The sequence below is a fragment of the Fukomys damarensis genome, unplaced genomic scaffold (genome assembly GCF_012274545.1).
Source record: "Fukomys damarensis isolate Sample0158 unplaced genomic scaffold, DMR_v1.0_HiC HiC_scaffold_27, whole genome shotgun sequence".
In the NCBI taxonomy this organism is placed as follows: Eukaryota; Metazoa; Chordata; class Mammalia; order Rodentia; family Bathyergidae; genus Fukomys; species Fukomys damarensis.
Window position 1 is genome coordinate 28,766,829 of NW_022900939.1, and position 21,958 is coordinate 28,788,786.

Consider the following 21,958-nt stretch of genomic DNA (forward strand, 5'->3'; position numbering starts at 1 on the left):
AGTTGTCTGTCATTAATTTTGTGAACACTTTTTTATTGCCATTTGTACTCTCTCCTTATTTTAATGGACTTCTATCAGTCTTATATTCTTCTTCTTTGCATCATCTAAGAGTTGTTGGATTGATTTCTCATGATCACTTACTATTTTTAAGAGGTCTCTGTATTCATGGTCACAGACCACAATCCTATCTTCTATATCTCAAATTCTATATTTACATATTTTTTCATTCTGTTGTGAATGTATTCTGCAGAGTTTTAATCTCCTGTGTATCTGCTTGAATCTGTTTCATAGATTCCATTTCTTTCCAATTTTGGGCTTTCAAGGCCTCCATTTTTTTCCTATGCTGGGCATTCATAGTTTCTATCATGGTCCTGAGCTCATGTATTTTTTAAAATCTGTTTCTGTTCTACAATTTCTAATCATGTCTTTCATTCTTCTCACCATCTCTGTGATTATCTGGGAAATTATTCTGTTTTGAATTTTTCTAGAGCATCTTTTATCTGTTTTGTTACTTCCTGTGCTATCAGTTCAGGATATTCAGATGGTTGACTGTCAGACTTTTCCACCTTATTTATACCAAAGTTTACCTTTGGTGCAGTGGAAGCCTGTGTTTGTGCCTTGTTTAAATGTCTTCTCTTTTCTATTTTTATTGTTGTTTCTATCCTTGGTTTAATTCCTGAGTTAATACTTCAATCTTCCAGATATAGTTGGTCTTTTGGTTTTTGAGTCTCTAATGACTCTGAGGCAATCTCATTTTCATTATACCAGGAAAGACAACTAATTAGATCAATCACAACACCTTAGCCCAAGTGATACAATCAGCAACACAATAGCATCAAGCACAGTTTAGAAAATTACAATTTGTGGTAGTTTTTAATCTATAACCTTTAACTGTGTGAATGAAATAAAAATTGAGGATGAACCCAAAATATATTATAGTGAATAAACTTCAATTTAGCAACTTTACCATTCAGGATGGGGATTTAAAAGGAGTTGGGGAGGGAGGAATAGATAGGATAGAGAATCATTAGAAGTGAGGCTGGAGGACACAGGAAGGTCACACAAACTCTAGGAAGATGTTGAAGAGAAGAAGAGGGAACAAAATATACACAAGAACAGAACAAACTAACATTAATAGGGAGGCTAGAGACTGTAATCACTCTTTTAAAAAACTAATGGCAATTAGGCCTGGCATGGTGGCATATGCCTGTAATCCCAGCATTCAGGAGGCTGAGGCAGGAGGATTGCTGTGAGTTCGAGACTAGCCTGGGCTACATAGTGAGTTCCAGGTCAGTCTCAACTATGTAGTGAGACACTGTCTCAAAAAGAAATGACAACAATAACAACAACAACAAAACCAAAATAAATAAAACTAATGGCAATTGAGAGAAGGAAAGAGAAGAAAAGGAAAGGAAAGAAAATATATTGGAATTAGGATAGGAACAGGAACAAAAAGGGATAGAAATGAAGATTAAAGTCAGAGAGAGAGAGAGAGAGAGTGAGAGAGAGAGAGATAAAAAGAAGATAAGAAGAAAATGAGAAAAGAAAAAGATAAAATTATTTAAATTATTAAAGATAAGAGAAAAATATTATTTTGAAAAAAAATACAAATAGAAATAGAGGGCCTCCTTCAGGATATGCCTCTGTTGACACAATAGACAGCATGAGCAGGAGTGTGCAGATCTAAGTTAATTTGTCTCAGCAAGCCAGCAGCTGACCCCTGAGGTTCAGGCTGATTTCTGTCTGTAAAGCCCAAATTGAGATCTCTGACCTCCTGCTGGGTTGAACTCTGCAAGGTTCTACTGCAGATTCCAGCTGTTTTTCCCCTGAAGTTAGACCAGGTTCTGATGTGAGGTTGTGGTCCCTCCAACTTACCAACTATGGTGATATGGTGTGCCTTTTTTTTGGGGGGGTAACCAGTGATTGACCTCAGGGAACAATTTAGAGACGATGCTTTCTTATTGTTTTCATAAATGTAGAATATGTATAGCTGAAGAGCTATTCGTGTGCATTGGTTTGTTTCAACTGTGGCTCCTCTTTCTGATTTGGTTATTTTGGGATTGATGTCTTAACTGGCTCTTTTCATTATCAAGAAAAATATTGAATATCTGTCATCTATCTTTAGTTAAATGAAAATGGAAGTGTGTTTAATTCTCGAGGCTCTTGTGAGGATAAACAAAATCAGAAGGAAGAATTAGAAATCAGAGGCTGGTATATAACAAACTGTCAGCGAATGTTATTTATTTGCAAAGAATACAGTTTTATTATTTCTTCTTTGGTTCATACTGTGGTTTGCTTTGTTTTTTGTGTTTTAGAGACCCACCCTGACTTTCTCAAAAATGTTGTTTCTTTTCTCTTTAGTGTTCCTCAATTGCAGATGACCTGTGTCGATACAAATAACCTGAGCCATTTCTCCTTTCCCTTAGTCCCCTGTAGATCATTGTAGATATTCTTTAGTGTCAATTATTGTTTTGTTAGTGTTGAATACAATAAGTTAACCAGGCTAATTACAGTATTAGTGTTTCTGTTACAGAAAGATTAGGTTCCACAAGTTAAACTCTTTAGTTCAAGGATTTTGTTTTGGTTTTTGTTTTTTAATCTGTGAATACTTTTTCTTCTATTTTTATTCCTTTTTCAGTTTCCTGGACTCCAATTGCCCTGACATTGAAACAATGTTGGTGTCTTGGGGCTCTTTCATTGCATTATCCTGTAACTGTTTAAATTTTGTCTTGTTTCTTTACATTTATTCTTATCACAATGGGCTTGTCTGTCATTGATTCAATTTTCAGGAATGTTTAGTTTGTTATTTTTAATTTGGCATCAGCTAGTTCCCTTAGCTCTTCATTTTCCCTTAAAAATTATTATTCTATGGAATAGTGTTTGCCTTTTATGCCCTCACATTTTAAAAACTGCATTTTAATTCTCCTTAAATTGTTTTCTGGGGTGAAGTGTTACCAGGAATTCATTTCTGCTCTTCGAGTCAGGTTTTTTTTCAAACAAGTTACTCAGAGTGGCGTTAGCCTTCTTTTCTCTCCCAGGGATTTCTTGCGCCTCCCTCTGCGGCTGTGCTGGTTACTTCTAAGCCAGGCCACCTCCCCCTCAGCAGACTTGGGCGGGGCGGCTCTGTCCACAGTGAAAGCTGCAAGCTGGTTGCCAGCCCCACTGTCAGTACAGATCCCTTTAAGCTCTAGACACTTGCGTGTGGCTGAGGACTGGGTGTGGTGGAGGTGACGGAGGCCACAAGACGGGGCTCTGCTCTCTCTCACACAGCATATCGTTGGTCTCCAGAACCAGTTTCCTGAAACTATGACACCGTGTTTCCCAGGTTGGGACCTGGAACTAGGACTTTGAAGACACACTTGGGAGCTACAGCCTCTCGGAACAATTATGGCCACTGTTCTGAACCTTGTCTGAATATATTAGCTTTCCTCCCTCTTTCCAGAACTGAAGGATGAGTGGTGAGCACCAGGGTATAGGGATGAGGAGTTGGGATTAGGATGGACATCCAGTTATTCCAGAATCTTCTCCTTTGGCCACTGCATGGAATGACAACATATTTGGTTTACTCTGTTTGCTGTTGCTATAACAAAACTGCATGAGCTTGGTACTTCATAAAAAAAAAAAACGGATGTTTGATGTAGCTTGAAGTTTTTAGAGGCTCGACCTACAGAACCAGGATTCCTACTGGTGTGGTTGCTGGGGTGGACCTCATGGTGGGTGACATCACAAGGGTAGGGTGGGGCACAGGAGAATCGAGTGGGAAAACAAAGATGGGGAAAACAGTGGAGCCACGGTAACCCCACTGTCTGCAGGAATCTATCAACCTGCTAGGTCATTCCTCTTAAAGGTCCCCCACCTGTCACCTTTCCCTAGACTGAACTTCCAGTGCATGGATCTTCAGAGGACTTACTCAAGCAATATCCAGACCATAGCCTTTCCCCTCCCTGTGCTTATCTGCTTCTGAAGTTTGCTTTTTCTTTGTCATATTCTGTTGTGCATTTCTCTTATCTGGGTCATTTGATTAGCAATTGAGTTGAGACCCAGATACCCACTGCAATGTTGGATTTCTCTGGGATGATACAGGTACTGTACTGGATTTTCTCTTTTTGCCCCCTGTTCTCCACCTTTTCAATACCACTCTTTGCCCCAATTATCTTTTGTTACCTAACAAACTCCCCACAGCTCAGATGTGTAAAACAGCCATTTCATTGGGTTCACTATTTTCTGGGTGGGGAATTCAGGAGGGGCTTCCCATAGGGCACCTGATGGGTGGACAGGCTGAGCTGTGGTCCCGTTACTGAGTCCCTAGCTGTGTTCCTTCAGTCTTCACCTGCTGGGGTTGGAATGTAGGTGGTTTTCCCTCCCTCTCTCACTCTTGTCTTCAGACAGCAGCTGGACTGGGATGATGATGGCTGGGGGCTGCTCAGCACCTCTCTTTCCAGGCAGCCTCTCTAAAGCAGGGGTTTCAGTGGCTGAGGAATGGTGGTCTTGGTCCTGCTTCAGAAACTGCATCAAGCTTCCCGCACTGTGCGTGTTCAAAGCAGGAGGTAAAGCTATCAACTTCTTGTGGCCTCCACCCAGAAACCTTCACATTTTCAAATATATTTGGTCAAAGAAGCCACAAGCACCATCTTTATCAAATGCTCTCTTTTTAATTAAATGAGGCATATACAATAAAATTCAAAGCAGCAACCACAGTGGGAGAGAGTCCCCTCAAGACACCCTATTATTTTATCTCAAAGAAATCTAAGCTCAACCACATTCATGTAACTCCAGACCCTTCAGATCTTGGTTAGATTCGTTTGGATTTTCCTATATCTGCAAACCATCCAGAAGAGAAAATCCACTTAGAATGTGCAGCCTGAAAGAGCAACTGCCTTGGGATGCTCAAACATCTCTCTGGATGATAATTATTTTATTCTTCCACATTTGAATTTTCATGTGCACAGAAGAAAAATACAGAAATGTACCACCAGGAAAAACTTCTATCAATAGTGCATCTTTTACAAAATGCATTTGCCCCGATGTGGTGATAAGTGATAGATATTAGTCATCTGCTACCACCCAGGCTTCATTTTCACCTTGTGTCACGAGTGTGGCCAGCTCCTCATCAGGTACTTTTTTTTATAACACCTGCAAAAATAAAGGATTTGTGAGTATTGCATATTTTAGATTCTTCCGGACACATTTGTAAGTTTCATTTTATTTTTAATTGATCTAAATAATGGTACATATTTCTGAGCTATTTTGTGATGATTAGATACACATATACCTCAAGTGACAATCAAGTCAGGATAATTATATCTCCATCAACTTGAATATATATCATTTGGTGCTGTTTTCATTTTTGTTACTTCTTTTATTTATTTTGAATGATTCTTTTTTGCCCTCCATTTCTTTCCTCATTTCTAAAGTGTGAACTCAACTATATTTGGTTTTTTTTTAGCTTTCTTTCTTTTCTTTTTTTTTTTTGTACTGGGGACTGAACTCCGGTCCTTGCTCTTTAACTTTTGTTTTTTTTTTTTTTAAACTTCAGAAATAACACACAAGCATAGTAAAATGCCAATGTTTACAAATTTAAAGTTTTACTGTGACAAAATAATTTTACCACTCCTTCAAGGCAACTATATTTACCATTTTCTTGTGAGTCCTGCTAAAGATATACAGTTTCTGTTTTGTTTCCAGAAACTATGTCCTCCATGTGTGTGTACCTCCCAACCCCTTTTATGCCAATATGGACAATGCAAAATAATGGTGCTTGTAACTCTTTTTATGTCCCAATTATTGTTAAAAAGTATTCAATAGCAGGGCATGGTGGTGCATGCCTGTAATTCCAGCACTCAGCACTCGGGAGGCTAAGGCAGGAGGATTGCTGTGAGTTTGAGATCAGCCTAGGCAACATAGTGAGTTCCAGATCAGTCTCAACTACATAGTTTGACCCTGTCTCAAACAACCAAAAAAAAAAAAAGAAAAAAGAAAGAAAAAAGTATTCAATAAATTATCTTGATCCCTCTGCAAAAGCAGGTTCCCCACCCAATAGATGGTTTAGATTTTGAATCCAGTGACCCCACACACTTGCTGAGAGAGCCTGAAAGGATTTACTGCTCACTCTTGTGACTGCACTCTTTGTGGAGAGCAGGGTCCTCTCAGCAGATCCAAGCAGCTAAGGCAGCAGTGAAGAGGCTGGCTGGGAGTGCTTACTGGGGACGCAGACCCAGCACAGAGCTTCCTGAGCGGAAAGGAACTGGGAGGGAGGGTCTGGAATCTCCTGCAGATGCCAAGGAGGAAGTTCCCAGGCATTCTTAGCTGGTCCAGATAGAGAGCTAGGGGAAAGAAGAAATGGAAATTTTACAGTTTCCCACATTTTACAAATCTCCCTAATCTCATTTGCAGTGAGAGATTCCTCCACCTTTTTCATGTCCTCTTCTGCAGATGAGATCTCCTCCATGACCTCTTGCTGTCTGGAGATGATCACCCACCATCTGGCAGGGGGCAGAGGGCATCAGCTCAGTTGTGATCATGTGATATTCGGCATCACATACTACTTGCATTGTGAGAAACCACTCATTTATCAAGTTATAATTTATTAGAAATGTTTGCTCATCTTGTGGAACACTCATGGAACAAGTTACTCACTAGCCAAGGTTTTGCTATACTTGCTTCATAAGCCTGTCCTATACTTTGCATTTTAGAAGCGCTTTTTGAAGTTAAAGATTCTGACTCACAGACGGAACAAAACCAGGTTCTCATCAGGTGGGTCCAGGAATCCGACATCTGCCCCAGCCCAGATGGGACCTCCAGGGTCCCACCTCCACCTTCTCCAAGGGTAGCCAGCCACTCTTCTGATTTCCGGACCACACATTTACTTTGCCTGGTTTTGAATGTAACACATTGGGAATTGTGCAGTATGCATTGCTGGTGTTCACTTTGTTGTGCTTGGCTTTGTGCTTCTGAGATTCACCCATACTGTTGTGTGGAGTCACGTTCATCTGGTCCCCTTGTGGGCAAAGTTCCTTAGTCCATTTGTTGTTGTTATGACAAAACACCAGAGGCTGGGTAGCTTATGAAAAACAGAACTTTGCACTTGTTTCTGAGTTCAGAAGATCCAAGAACACGGTGCTCACATTGGTGCCCATGGAGGGGAGGCATATGGTAGAGAAATGGAAAGGACACAGGCAGTGTGCTCTCAGGCCCGAGTGCATTAGGGGCCTCACTCTAATAACTCACTCTCACAAGAGCCCTCCTGAGGGACTAGCATTAACCTTTCCTGGGGTAGTGCCCTAAGGACCTAACCACCTTCCACCTTCCACCTTCCACCTCCTAAAGCCTCTACCACCTTCACCTTGCCACACAAGCTCCCAGCACGCAGACACTGGAGGATGAACTTTCACCATAAGCAAACCACAGCACCTCCTGTTCTATTTAGGACTCTACCTGAACTTGTGGGTCCATGTTACGCTCCAGAAATGATGAGATTTCCCCGGTGTTCATGATCCCACTGGTTACTGTTATGAATAATGGTGAAAGACCCATTTTATGTGTGTCTTTGGAGCACATCCATAACATTGTGGTTGAATGAAAACACCAGAGAGAAATTCCTGAATTGCAGGACAGAGGTACATTCAGCTCTTATAGCTGCCTAGAGCCACCAAAAGGGTTCATACATTTACACACCAAGTACAAGGAGCTACAGGGGGATCCACATCCTCTCGCACATTTGGTATCTCTAGTCCTACGCATACACCATCTGTGTCAGTTAAATGGCATTTCAGGGTGGCTTAATTCTTATCTGACTGATGGCTGAGGTTGAATATCATGGGTTTTTTTTTTTTTTTTTTTGCCTTTCCCATATTATCTTTGGGGGAGTGTTTGTTTATGACTTTCTCACTTAGAAAATGGATTGTTGTCTATTTTTCTTAATGATTTGAAAAATATACTCTCAACCGAGGTCTTTTGGCATAACGCATGTGTGTATTACAAATATCTTCCCTATAGCATGCTATTTCTCTTAATTATACTTTTTAACAAATAGAAGGTTGATTTTTAATGAGTCTGCTTAATCAATCTTTTCCATTATACTTGTCATATTTTATCTTGTTGGAGAATATGTTTAACATTAAGGCCATATGCTATTTTCTAGAAGCTTTCTTCATTTAAATTTCATATTTAGATCTACAAGCCATCAAGAATTGATTTTTCTGTATCCTGTGGGGTGAAGTGGCAATTTTCACTTTTTTCATATTTATATTCGATTTATTCAGTGCTGTTTAACTTAAAGAATCATAATTCAGCTTGTTCAGTGGAGTCCCCTCTGTCAAAATGAAGTGTCTATTTATGCTTGGGTTGGTTGATGACTTTTATTATGTCCCATTGGAATGCACGTGTTCTTGTGCCAATCCCACACTGTCTTAAGTAACATATACTCCATCAGAAGAAAAAATTGCAACCACTTTATTTGAAAGATCTAAGTGAGTTTTATTAGCATTTCGAGGATGGGACAATACCTCATTCTGCAAAACAGAACGGGCTCTCCGGCAACCTGAGCAGAGGAGCAAGCTTCATTTATAGACAGAAATAAGTAGTAAAATGCAGAAACCGCAAATGAAAGGAAGAGTGGTCTTTCCAAAAATGGGTGAATGTGAGGGGCTTCCGTATGATGCTGGCTTAGCCGAGCAGGGTCTCTTTTAACTGGGTGCTGCATATCTCTTGGAAAACTGGCATGTTTCTTAGTCCAGTTTGATTACCCGGCCTCTGGCATGGTGGCTCCATTCCTGGTCTGCTCCGGTCTGCTAGGCCTATTGGAGGAGCTCAGTTCACACAGTAGACTCTTGTGAATCTCACTGAGCAATCCTTAAAATAAATTCTGATATTTGACAGCACGAGTGTTCAAATTTTATTTTTCTTACTAAGATTCTTTCGATCACTCCTGGCTCTTTGGATTTCCATGTGCACTTTTAGAGTGAGTTTAACAGTTTTTGCAAAAAAACCCAAAACAAAACCAGAAGAGAACAAGAGCCTGTGCAGGACCAACACTGACTGTGCTGACTGTGCCGCCTCAGACTGAGGAGAATTGTTTCTGCAACAGAGCTGAGGCTTCCAGTCTCTGGGCACAACCTATTTTTCTGTTAGATTAAGGCTGACTTATTTACTCTAAAAAGCAGCTATTTTATGTAGAAGTCTTGTGATATTAAAAAGTTTTAGGGTTAATGATTTATTCTATTTACTATGGGGAAAGATTAATTTTAAAATTGCACTTTCTAAGAAATACAACTTGTTTTTATTTGCTCATGCATCAAGAGAGTTTGCTTGTTTTGATTACAAAAATGCTATTTTAATTGTGCATGAGCAGGTTTTATTTAATTTCACAATTATATCACCTATGGAGAGAAAGTTTCTTTTATCTTATCCATTTCAATGGGACCAATAGACGGAGGACTGAAACCTTTGAAACTTGAGCCAACACAGCCTTGTACTCTAGAGAGTGATTACCTCTGCTATTTGTTCCAGTGTCAGAAAACTAAGGTATCCTTTCTCATACTGAGGATTTGCCCACTTGCTACATGTGAGCTGGGAGTTTTTAATCACAGGGGTTGACCTTTCACACTTTTCTAGAAAAAAATGTGACTTTTCTCCTTTATTCTGTTAATGTAGGAATTTATATTGGTTAATCTACTAATGTTAAACTAACTTTGCTTTCCTGGAAAGCAGGAAAATTTGGTTATAGTCCAGTATTACTTTTTCATTTTATTAAAAAATTTAAAATTTACATAACAAAGAGAATAATGATAGTTAATATGTGTCATTATAATCTTCAAAGTAGTTCTAGCATAAAAGACAGAGACAAAAAGCACTCTTTCTTACAAAGAAACAGATAATCACATAAATCTTTTTTTCAATGAACTAAGAAAAATTGATAGTATAAATGAAGCAAATTAGCATATATATTAAATAGTTTTGGAACAATAGAATAGGTAATTTGGGGGATTATTCAAACTTCTCCCTAATTTGCTATATATTTGTTTATTTGGCTGCCTACTTTAGGTTAGAATACTTACATTTATACTCATGAGACGGATAAGTGCAATTTTTCTCTCTTTTAGAGATTAATACAGGTTTTAATGAGCAAGTGATATTGTTATCATTAATAAAGTTGGGGATTTTTTTTCCTCTTTTCCTGAAAGAATATAAGTAAGACTTATTTCTTCATTTTTCCCTGATTCTTTACAATTCTCTGGCGAAATCACATGGTACTGAAGTTTTTCTTTACCAGTTATAAGACTATTAGCACTTCCTACTTAAAATTGCTTTACATTTTTTGTCTGTCTAAGAATTTGATTTAAAATTATTTCCATGAAGTGTTCATATTATTCTTTTTTGATTCCAGATATATTTTTTTCTTTCTTGTGATCAGCATTGTCTGAAGTTTATTAATATTATAATCTTCTGAAGAGTCCACTTTGTCTCTATTAATTTTTCTACTTAACAAATTTCTTCTATTGTTTTGACTTGTGTTTCTTTCCATTTGAGTTAAACTTGTTACTTGGTTTTTACTTTGACACTAATTGTTTGCAGCAGACTTTCTTTTTTCAAATACAGTATATATATATATATATATTTAAAGCCATGCATTCTCCTCCAGGGTACAACTTTTGAGGAATTCCACAGATTTGATACATGAATTCTTATTATTTAGTTCAAACATTTTCTAACATCTTTTGTGATTTCTTTTACTCACAGGGTCATTGTCTGCTACCCTTAGATTTAGCGATTCTTCAGCTTTCCTTTTGCTATTGACTACTAGCTTCACTGTGGTTATGAATTCATACTTAGTTTCATTCCAGACTTTGGGACTCATTGAGACTTGGTTTATGGCATAACGTGATCACTTTGAGCAAACATTTTATGAAAAAATAATGTGTCATAAAATAGCTTATTGTCATACTTTCCTGTATTTTAGACCTTTGTTGCTCTTTCTTTCTTTCTTTCTCTCTTTCTTTCTTTTTTTATTTTTGAGGCAACTATTGCTTCATATATAACCCTAAAATAACATGGAAAAATCCTTTGTTTGACTGGTTTCTCCAGTGTGGATGTGGAGTGCATCACTACAAGGATCTCCATTGACTTGGGCAGGTTGTATATACCTAGCCATGAGCTCCAGCAGTGCTGGTGTCTCTAGGTGATGGAGGATCTTAAGGGCAACAGTGACAGAGTAGCTTCCAGTCAGACTTCTGGCATGGCTCTTCCAGGTGTCATCCTGCCGAGCAGGAAGTTCCAGGCACGGCAGAGATGGGGAGAGTCTGTCTCCACTAGGTTATTTCAGGGAAGGCTCCAGTCTGTCTGCAGGGCCCCTTTCCAGATTCTTCTGTGGTTGTCTCTCATGTTATTTTCAGGGTCTGCTCTTGCAGTTGCAGAGCAAGGGGGAGCTGGAAGACACAGGCCTATTCCACCTTATCTGCACAGAAGTCTCTGACTTTAAAAAACTGTTCAGATTATTGTAGGTTAAATACCTCTTTTCCAAAATGTGTAAGAACAGATGTATGTGAGATTTCAGGATTTTTCTGATTTTGAAAGATTCATAGATACATGATGAGGCATCTTGAGGTTGGAACCCAAGTCTGGATTTGAAATTCATTTATGTCTCATATACACCCTATTTACATAGGCTAAAGGTAATTTATATGATATATTCAAGAATTTTGTTCATAAAAATTTTTCACATATGAGGGAAGTTGTGGAATTTTCCACTTGTGGTATCAGTTAAGAGCTCAAAAATTTTGGAGTATGAAATATTTTAGATTTTTGGCTTGGAAACACTCTAGACATAGTTGTTTTCAAAAAGTTGGACAGAAATGAAACTAGAAAATCAGCAACAGAAGGAAAACTGGAAAATCTACAAATATGTTGTAATTAAACAGCATTACTCTTAAATAAAAATGAGTTAAGGGAGAAATCCTAAGTGAAATTAGTAAATATCTTGAGAGAAATGAAAACAACACATAAAAATTGATAAGATGCAGAAAAAGCACTATGAAGGGAAAATTTATAGCTGTATAAATCACATTAGGCAGAAAGTAATTATACATCAAAACCTAAGTTTGCACCTTAAGGAACTAAAAAAGAACAAGCTAGAAAAGAAGAAAATAATAAAGATTGGAACAGAGGTAAGCAAATTCAAGAATAGAAAAATGAGAAATAAATGACACTAAGAATTGGTTCTTACAAATGTCAAGCAAAACAGATGAGAGGCGAGGGGAGCTAAATTGGAAAAACCAACACTGTTAGCATTCCCATGCTCAGCCAAGTCACTCCCACGCTTCAGCATGAACTTTTGTCATTTCTCCTCTCCCCGATCTTTCTCTCGCTCTGGTCTTCCTTATGTCATGCTGCCTAGCTGCTGATTGAAGAGAGAATTCAGCAGGAGCATCTTCAAGGCTCAAATTGACCTTCTTCAGACATACTGACCTCTATGTGGACAAAAAGCTGAATCACTAGAAGCCAAAGGCCATTGGCTGTTCACCCATTGCAGAACCACTGTGGGGTTCACTTCTCAAATAGGGCATGTTCGTGGCCAGCAACAGGGAGAAAAGGAGGCAGATTTCATGGTAAAAGACAAATATGTAATCACAACAACACACTTCTGGAGAGCTGAAGACAAATGCAGCAAATAAGGAGACATCGAAAGGTCTGTTCCAGAGAAATCTGGTCACAGTGCATGAGAATGAGCCCAAGGTTCTGCAAGACTGGAGAAAGAGGCACCTGCCTGGATCCAGACCTGCGCAGAGTGCAGTTTATTGGAGATTTGTCCACAGAAATGAGGTTCTGGGTGGCAGCAGATCAGTGGACCCCCATGATTTGCTTCAGAAATAGGAGCTTTGTAAAGTGGTCAGGACAGAAGTCCCTTCGTGCAGTGTACCAGTGTATTGTCAATTAATTATTCATGATGTATGTGTTAAAACTGATATTAAGGACGTCAGGCACATTCCTGGTCCTAAAATTCTGCATCCTATACTAATGGTTTGTGTGTTTATGATATGTGGGGGAAACTTCAGGGAAAGATGAGCTAAGACATCGAGGGGCAGTGGTGGTGGTCACAGCTCAGGATGGCTGTAGCATGTACAGCTGTAACCCAACAAGGGTCTAAAACCAGGGGTCTGGCCACTGTACGAGCCAGTCTGTGTGAAGCTCCCTGAAACCTAGCCATGTGCGAAGCCAGGCCTTCCAGATCTCCTGCTCTGTCACTTTGCCCTTCTGGCTTTGGTAGATTTCAGACCTCCAACCATGGACAACCAGTAGCATAAGGGTTGGCTCTAGAGCTTGCTGCACATTTGTGTTTGTATTTTGACTTGTGAGAAAGTTCATTTGTTTCAAAGGTATTGTTAAATGTCTCAAGTCCTTTCCCGGTAATATGGAGTTGTTGTTAAAATATCTCCAGGTCCAGAAACAGACATTATAGGTGGTTGGGTTTTTGTACTGTTTGTTCAGGTTGGTTCTACATAGCTGACTCGTACCCCTGCCTGATGCTGGGCCTCCCAGACTTCATGTGCTGGTTAGTGCTGAGCAGACTTTGACTTCTTGAGCTTCTGTGGGAATCAGAGAGCTGCTGCTGACTATTTCCTTGTACTTCATTAATTGGGCATGGGAGCACCAGGGAACTTCTGAGCTGCCTGATCTCCACAAGTTGTCTGGAGTCCAGCTATCCACCTAAGGCCTCTACCCTTCTGTGGCTGATTTTAAGTTTGACGCAAATGCTGAGTCGCAGCTCTCATTTTTCTCCAATAGCAGTTTCTAAATTGCTGGTTTAAGCACATTTCTTCTGTGCACATAACAGTCATGGTCTGGGCTAGCTTGCTTCCATTAATAAAAGATGTGCTAGCAAAGTAAAACACAAGGGTTGCTTCTGCCTGCAGGAGGTGGGAGCGAAGCTGCAGGAGAGAGGTTTGAGCAGCTAAGGATGCCAAGGGAAAAACTTTTTTGAAAGGCCTTACTTCCATGTGAAGCCCTGCCTCTGTGGCTTTTGTAAGGAACATTCTATATTCAAACATACTGCTTTTGTCTTTCAACATGCCATTATGCCATCATTGCTCTCCACTTTTAATTCCGTAAGCAGCTTGCAGAGTTCCAGAGAAAGCAGTTCTTATAATTCAATGCAGATACTTGAAAGAAACCCTGGTGGGCTCTCCAGCTCTGGGGAACACAGTTCTTTTCAATGATTGCTGCCACTGCCAGGGATCAAACTGAAATGCTCCTCACACTTAAACTACAAATGCGCACAATGCAACCACATGCTGGGCAGAGCAGTGTGTAGAGTGGACACGGGCAGGATGCTCCATGGGTGATGGAAGGAACCAGAGAGAAGACAGGCACTGGCCAGCGCAGCCTTCACTGATCCAGGCACAGGAGTGGGAGGCAGGCTTGTTTGCTGGAAGCTGAGATGAGCCCCCCCGCCCCCAGGCACAAAACCCGTCCTCACCAGCCACAACTCCCTTGAGGCTTAACCACGGTGCAGGTGCACTGCCCTTGTGCGCTGAGCCCTCTTCTAAGATGCCGTGCATGCCTGCTGCTCCTCCTGAGAGCTCTGTTCTGCCCATTGCCCCCCTTGTCCCCATGCACAGTGAATCAGAAATGCCCTGGCTGAGTTCAGTCCTGACTTACACCCCATGGCCTGCAGAGCCCAACAGGGCAGTTTGTTCATTATTGCACCCTCTGCAGGGTCCTAATCTGCTTCCCCTTTCTGCATCTGCCTCTCTGTGGTGCCCTTGCAGGAGAGGGGCTGACAGGTTCAAGAGACTAATTTGTAGTTTTCTGGAAAGGGTAGTGTCCTCTGTCCTCTCTGTGCATGTAGGGACTGCACAGCCAACCACAGAAATCAGGCACAGCACTTCTCTGCAGTTGAGATGCTTACTTGTACGTAAGACACCAAGTATGGCCTTCGTACAACAAAAAAAGCTTTTCAGATCAGAAATAGATCATTCTCTCTAAACTTCCTGTATCCCTCTTTCTTGTCTAGGACTTCAGAAAAACAGGGAAGGAAAGCAAACAGGAGAGATTGTTTCCAACTGCAATGCAATGCTTTAAACTGTAGAATACAGCTGACACTGTATGCAGTTGAGAAATGTTCCCAGGAGGGAAATATACAGAACTAAGCTGCCAGGCAGGAAATAAGTACAGATAGCTTGTTTCAGGGCACACTGGAAATCAGATTTTCTGCAGTCTTGATTACATGGACCTGTACAGTAGTAAATCAGGGATAGTAAGGGCTGTGGAAAGAGATAACATTATGAAGATTTTTAAAAATAAACTGTGGAGCTTCAGATATTTTTTTTAAAATTGAGTTTATTGATACATTTTAGGCATACAGTAAGTACAGTTACATTCACTATTGGGATCTTGTACCTTTCCATGACAGGTCTTGGTTCTCATTTTTTTCCCTTGTCCCTGTCCTCCCTTCACCCCCTCCTCCCCTCCCCATTTACAAACACTTTATCCCCATTTTTTCATTTTCTCCTATTTTTTTTTCTTTTCCCTTATTTCCTTTCCCCTACCCTTCCCACTCTCCCTACACCTTTAGCCCCTTTCTTCCTATTTCACATTGTCAATTATCTCATTAGGAAGCTTCAGATATTTTTTTTCAGCTTTACTTGAGTTTATTGGTACATTCTAGGGATACAGTACAATTACATTCATTGTTGGGATCTTGTACCTCTACATGACAAGTCTTGGTTCTCATTTTTTCCCCTTACTCCTGCTTCAGATATTTTTAACAGCACTCCCAAAACCACAGCAGCATTACACTGAGGGCCCTAACGTCCTGCATGCCCTGCATTCTGCAGAATCACTGGGAACATGAACACACAATCAAGCCTTGGTGTCAAACACAGAGAATGAGGGTGAGGTAGGGATGAAACTTCCTCTGCTCCCTTCTGCTCTCTGTCTTGTTATAGCTCAATCCTTGACAAGATGTGTGTAACTGCTTCACATATGCACTTGGTTCTTCTATCATTTTAGTAAAATGTATTTATAAGTCCTCCTTCCAAAGCAGGTACACCTCAGCCATTCTCAACTTATCTTTTTGATAGTGCTATAAAACAATGCTTCAGATTCTGATGACCAAAATGAGCAGGGATTTTTTTGGTAATTCTATCTTAGTCTTCATTTTAGCGAGGGACATTTCCTTTAAAAACTAACACACAGAGACATCCCCTGACTTATGTGTTCAACTTAAAATTTTGACTTTATTATGGTATGGAAGGGGAAGAACATGCAGGAGAAACCAACAGAAACTGTATTTTAGAGTTTCATCTTTTCCTGCGGCTGGGCAGTGGCAGTGAACCACACCTCCCAGCCAGCCTTTGGGCATCAGGGGAAACAATGGACCCGCTACAGCCTGTGGGTTGCTGATTTACGATGTGAGGCATGTTGCAGGAATTTAATGCCTTTCTCATTGATGGCATTTCTGGTGAATGATAGTTCAATGGGATGTGACAACATTGTAAGCCGTGTGTGTGTGTGTGTGTGTGTGTGTGTGTGTGTGTGTGTGATTGTGTTGGTTTGTTCCTACACTTATACATAAACACATTTGGTATTTAGGTACGAATCTGCTACATAAGGAGGGTTTTCTGCTTGTTGGCTTTGTTGTTTTTTGGCTTTTCTTAGTGCAGGCGATTGTCCTAGGGAATGTTAGCCCTAAGACCAGTGACCATCACACAATCTGTCTCAAACCATCACGAGAAAATAAGGCCGTCCCTGTGAAAATATAGTGTTGAAAGAATTATTCCAGCTCTTACTGTAGCTCAACCCATCACAATCCAATAGCCCTTTTCTTAGGCAGAATTTCCTGAGTCACTGCATGCATGCACAAACCACATAATGACATTCCTCTATTTCTTTTCTTTTCTTTTTTTTTTTTTTTGACATTTCTCTATTCCTAAGTAATACCTGAAGGGTGCTGCATACTTTACAAGTTGTGTTTATGCATAGCTTCTCTGAATTTTTACAGCAGCCCCATGAGGTGGATAAATTCAATACAAACTTACTGTGAGCTCCATCAGTGCCTCAGTGCTGTAATGAAAATAGCACATTTGCAGGCAGATTGTGAACTGGAAAGTGGATGTCCTTTTGGTCTTACAGGATCTCTTTGGTTTGTAACAGTCACTTGCTCTGGGTATGCTTAGATTTTAGGATGAATTTAAAATGCAAATGCTGAAGTGAGGTGAGCTCTTTCTCAAGGCCGATCACATCATTTTGGGGATGGAGAACAGGGGTGAATTGTTACTCATTTCAAAGGCTTAAGACTTACCTCCGTCAGAATCCTGTCAGGCTCTGACTAATGGGGATGATATTCACTTTTTGCATTTGCAAATTTACGGGAGTGGTCAGGTTCTAAAGGAAGTGGGAGCTGTCAAGCCACAGTTAGGCTCAGCAGTGGTCACCTGGAAGCAGCTGGGGAAGGCTGATTTGTAGATAATAGGGACGTCTGGCTTCTTGTTATAAAAGCATCAGTAGCTTGAAGAAGAGAATTTACATCATGGAAATCAGCAAGTCCTCCAGATCAATACTTCTTTAATTATTTCAGAGAGCTGCTTGACTGCAACACCACTGGATTGGACAGCCGAGACCCCCGTGCTACACCCCACACTTCAGTCTCCCCACTCTGGTCTCCTGGATCTGTGACCCGCTTGCAGCGAGAGTCGGCGGTGCCCACGAGTTGTGCCCTCCGTGAGCCTGACCCTCCCAGGCAATCTGAACGAGTGCTCAGGACCCCAGAAACCGCTAACCAATAGGCAGGCAGCCTACTTCCTGGCCCTACACAAGCCTCTTTCCATAGGAGACCTTTTGAAAGGGGCTCAGGATGTCCGCAGGGGTTCGGTGGGAGGACTGTAAAGGCTAACTGGTTGCCATGGGCTTGCAGGACTAGCTGGCAAGTTTGAGAAGGAGCCTTAAAGCCAGGAGCCAGTGCTGGTTGTGAGGAAGCCGGGGGCAGCCCACATGGCTGTATCTCTGTGAATCTCTAGCAGCATGCTCTTGCTCTCCTCAGCCCCCTATGGCTCCAGCTCAGGGCACCCAGCACCTGTGTGCCCTCTCAGTAGTCACTTCGCTCATGCCTTTGGTAACTTTAAATATGTGGTTATTATGTGAACTGTGCATACTGAAAATAAAACATTTTCGTTTTACTCACGGCCCATGGGATAGGTAAGAGCAATTCCTTCCTTCAAGAAATTAAGAAAGATGTCAAAAGAAAAATTGCTTATAAACATATTCTAAGACAGAATCATAACATTTTGGTTAAATTGCTCCTGGAATGATTTTTAATGACTTCATACCAAATATAAATGCATTTACATGACTTTATGTTCATGGTTAAATATTTATGGGGCATATATGTCAGTATAGAATTCTATTCTAGGGTGCAATTCTAGTAAATAGTTTTTTTACTTTTAACTGACTAAATAGCTTTTTAATTTTCACTTTACTTTTTAACTTATTTATTGGCAATAAACAAATTTAATTCCAATAAAAACATCTGGCCTCAGGAGTTGCACAGTGTGGCTAACAAATGGCTAGACAGTAATCTTCTTATATTTATTTTTTATTATTTTAGTTCGTTAGTACCTATGTGTAGTATATAATGTTTACATTTCTTGTGTGAAGTTGGTGCATGCAAATAACATGTCTTAATTCCTTTTTTCACACCCTTTCCTTTCCCTCCCTCTTTCCTCTGCCCATCCCTCGACCCCCCTCCTTTCTGGGGGGAAGGGGAACAGGTTTTCAGCACACAATGTTCACATTCTTTGTGTGGAGTTGGTACATGTAACAGCGTGCCAATTTCTTTACAGCCTTAGCAACACTGGCTATCACTGTCCTTTTAATGCATCTTCCAAATATTATCAAATAGAGTATATTGTTTTTATTTAGGATTTTTCTTAATAAGCCTGCTTTACCCAAAAACCATGGGCACCTGAGTGTGTGCTGATGCCTGGGGCTGGGGTCACCTCTCAATAAGGTCAATCTTGGCTTACAAAGTGGCAGAGACATGAGAGAGGAGAGGCCCTGTGCAGTCTGTGTGTCATAGCCTGCTCCTAACCTGCTACTGTTTCCATTGTTAGGATCTGAGGATCTCCAGGGAGCTTTTTATTGTCACATTCAGGTCTTGTTGACCATCTCTTGTTGCCTATGTGTCTTTTAGGAACTAGGCCATCTAAAATTTGACGTACCATAGTTTTGAGTTTGCCTCTCACTTATGATTTAATTTTTAGAAGGCTCCACATGTGAATAAAGGCCGCACCTGTAAGTTACAGTGATGCACCACACCTACTTTCTCATAATGCATAGTTTAGGGACTTGGCTTCATGGGGGGTGGGGTGCTCCTGAGTGTCTGTGTTATTACAGACAGTTAAGTTAGGTAGAAATATTAGATGCAGTCCGACAGGGTTAGCCTCTCAGTGCAGAGATGAGAGCAAATTATAACTGTGGTTGGAAGCACATTCCCTGAAGGCCAGGCCTCAAGACAAAGATGAAATGATTGCACCTACTTCCCCAGGGATAAACAATAATGACTGATATTCTAAATAGACATCAATCACCTGGATGGGGGACCAAGGCCTTAGCCCATCTTGTCCAGCAAAGGTCCTTGCTCGTTTCATGTACATTTGCTGTGTGACTTGCTTCCTCATTGGATAAAAATTACCTAAGTGATGATACTTGTAATATTACGGATAGACCATAGTTTTGTCCCACCTTATGATTCTGTGCCTACCTTATGATTCTGCTCTATGAAACTTTTTTGAGAAGTGGCTTGGTGGGTAACCTACTTTCTAGGTGTCCCCTTCTGTTTCTCTTAGAAACTACCTTTCTCTCAATTTTTTTTTGGTACCAGGGATCGAACGCAGATACTTGCGTTTGCAAGGCAGATGGCAGAACCACTGAGCTAAATCCCCTGCCCAATATTTCCTATGCTTAACCTCCATGGTTCCTAGAATTAATTCTTTGATTTTAGAGAACACAAACTCAGTGTATCAGAATCTAATAAACTGGGAGTCATAATTCTTCCCTTCAATGTGATCTTTGATGAACTCATCACTCATTTCTCTACACAAATTTTATTTACCAAGCAGGTGTGCCTCCTCTTCACTACTTCAGTGTTTGTTGCTGTTGTTGTTGTTATTATGCTTAATTATCATCATCTTCAGTTTGGTTGATGCTTTAGATAGAGCTGCATATTCTGTAGCTTCCTCCCCTCCTCTTCTTCATCCCCTCTTTCTTTTCAACATAGTAAACTCTCCATGGTTGATCTCATCCTATGATCTGTATTTTATAACTCTTAGAGTAGATAATTATTCCTGTGCACCTACTTGTTACTCAGAGTTGTTGATGTTAATGAGAAATATCACACATTCAAATTGTTTAATGCAAAGGGTACACAAATTATATTTCAAAAGCAATTTATGGGGATAAATTAAGATTTCCTGGATAAATAAAGGATACTTTTATTAAAATACATGTTTTCTTCAAAGAACACTTCTTCCTGTTTTCCTTTGTGTGCATCCCACTTGTGCTGTTTTCATGATCCTGGCCTCGCCTTGCCTACCAGGTACTTATTGTTTTGGTGTGTGATCCTCAATCACAATCTGCTTGAAGATATCTGTTATAAGCTTGATGTGCACTTTTATTTGACTTTGAGTTACTCTCTTTGCTTATTCAAGTGGATTCTAAGTGTCATGAGGTCAGGCAGCTGGTATTATCTTGTTATTTATAGAGATTAAAACCTTGCTATATGCAAGGCACATCTCCAATGCACCTTTGTTTTTTATATTCATAACTTTACATTCTGCCCTCTGAAGGGCACACTGCCTGGCTCCCCAGGCCTTGTACTGAAATCTGGGTGGAAGCCTTCCTGACCCCACAGCCCTTGAGTTCTGCAGGTGCCTAAAGCCAGAACTACCTGGCTGACAACAGGGTCTGCCACCAGCTACAGCAGTATCCAGGCTTCCTCCACACTTGGCTTTAAGGGTTGTATGCCTCTGAACAAAATCTCAAGGAACAACTTCCTCAGGCTGCCGCCATTCTGGAACATGGTGCTCCGGGACTCTCCTCTCAAAGCAGTCTTTCACCTTTGCTGCTCTGAGGTTGCACAGTCCTGTTGGCTCTTGTGATGTTCTTAGGCCATCTTTTGTGTTCTCTTCTTTGGAAATATTTGACTTTTTCTTGCTAACCTTTTCAGTGATCAACTTCTCTTCTGTTCCGTCTTTGCAGGCTGCAACTTTACTGAAGATTCTTTTCTCACCAAACTCACAACATTTTAAACCATTCTGCTGGGCTCTTTGCTCTTGATTCTCCATATAAATCTGGCTAAAAGCCCCCAACAGTAGACATCCACAGCCTCAAAATTAGACTCCCTTGAAATTTCTTCTGCCAGATTAATTAGTCTGCTGCCCTTAATCTCAGCCTCAGGCAAAGTCTCTGGACACAAGCAAAATGTAGACAAACTTCCTGCCAAGGCATAACACACATGGTTTGGAATTCAACAGCCAATACTGTCCTTCATCCCAGCAGAAAGCTACAGAGCCTGTTCTTTACTGGCAGAATTTTTATCATATTTCTGGTCTTCTGAACTCTGGCAAGAATCTCCTGTCAAATGCAGTTTCAGGCATTACAGTTCTACTTTTTCAGCTTGCATCTCTGAACCTTTCCTACCTCTTCTCCTTCCTATAAGCCAACTCTAAAAGCTCCTAAGCCACATAGTCACATACTGTTGCAGCAATGACGCCATTTCTTTGGTGCCAAATTCTGTCTTAGGTACTTTTCTTGTTTTTAAAACAAAATACCCAACATCCAAAGTTAAAGGAGGAAAGGTATTTTTTTAGCTCCTTGTCTGTAGAGGTTCTGGTTCATAATCGGCTAGCTCCAAGGTAGGGTGGCATGGCAGATAGGACAGGCATCACAGAGGAGAAAGGGCTCATGT

General features: G+C 40.5%; 1 long non-coding RNA gene across 2 annotated transcripts; it reads left to right on the forward strand.

Moving 5' to 3' along the window:
* The first annotated feature begins 3,419 nt into the window (after nucleotides 1-3,419).
* LOC104850578 lies at nucleotides 3,420-18,096 on the forward strand. Of its 2 annotated transcripts, XR_777021.3 has the most exons (4): nucleotides 3,420-3,458; nucleotides 3,874-4,083; nucleotides 4,386-4,547; nucleotides 17,573-18,096. It is a non-coding gene; the product is annotated as an uncharacterized LOC104850578 (long non-coding RNA). The 2 variants fall into 2 exon arrangements; XR_004514573.1 differs by lacking the exon at nucleotides 17,573-18,096 and having other exon boundaries at nucleotides 4,386-5,066.
* The last annotated feature ends 3,862 nt before the right edge of the window (nucleotides 18,097-21,958 follow it).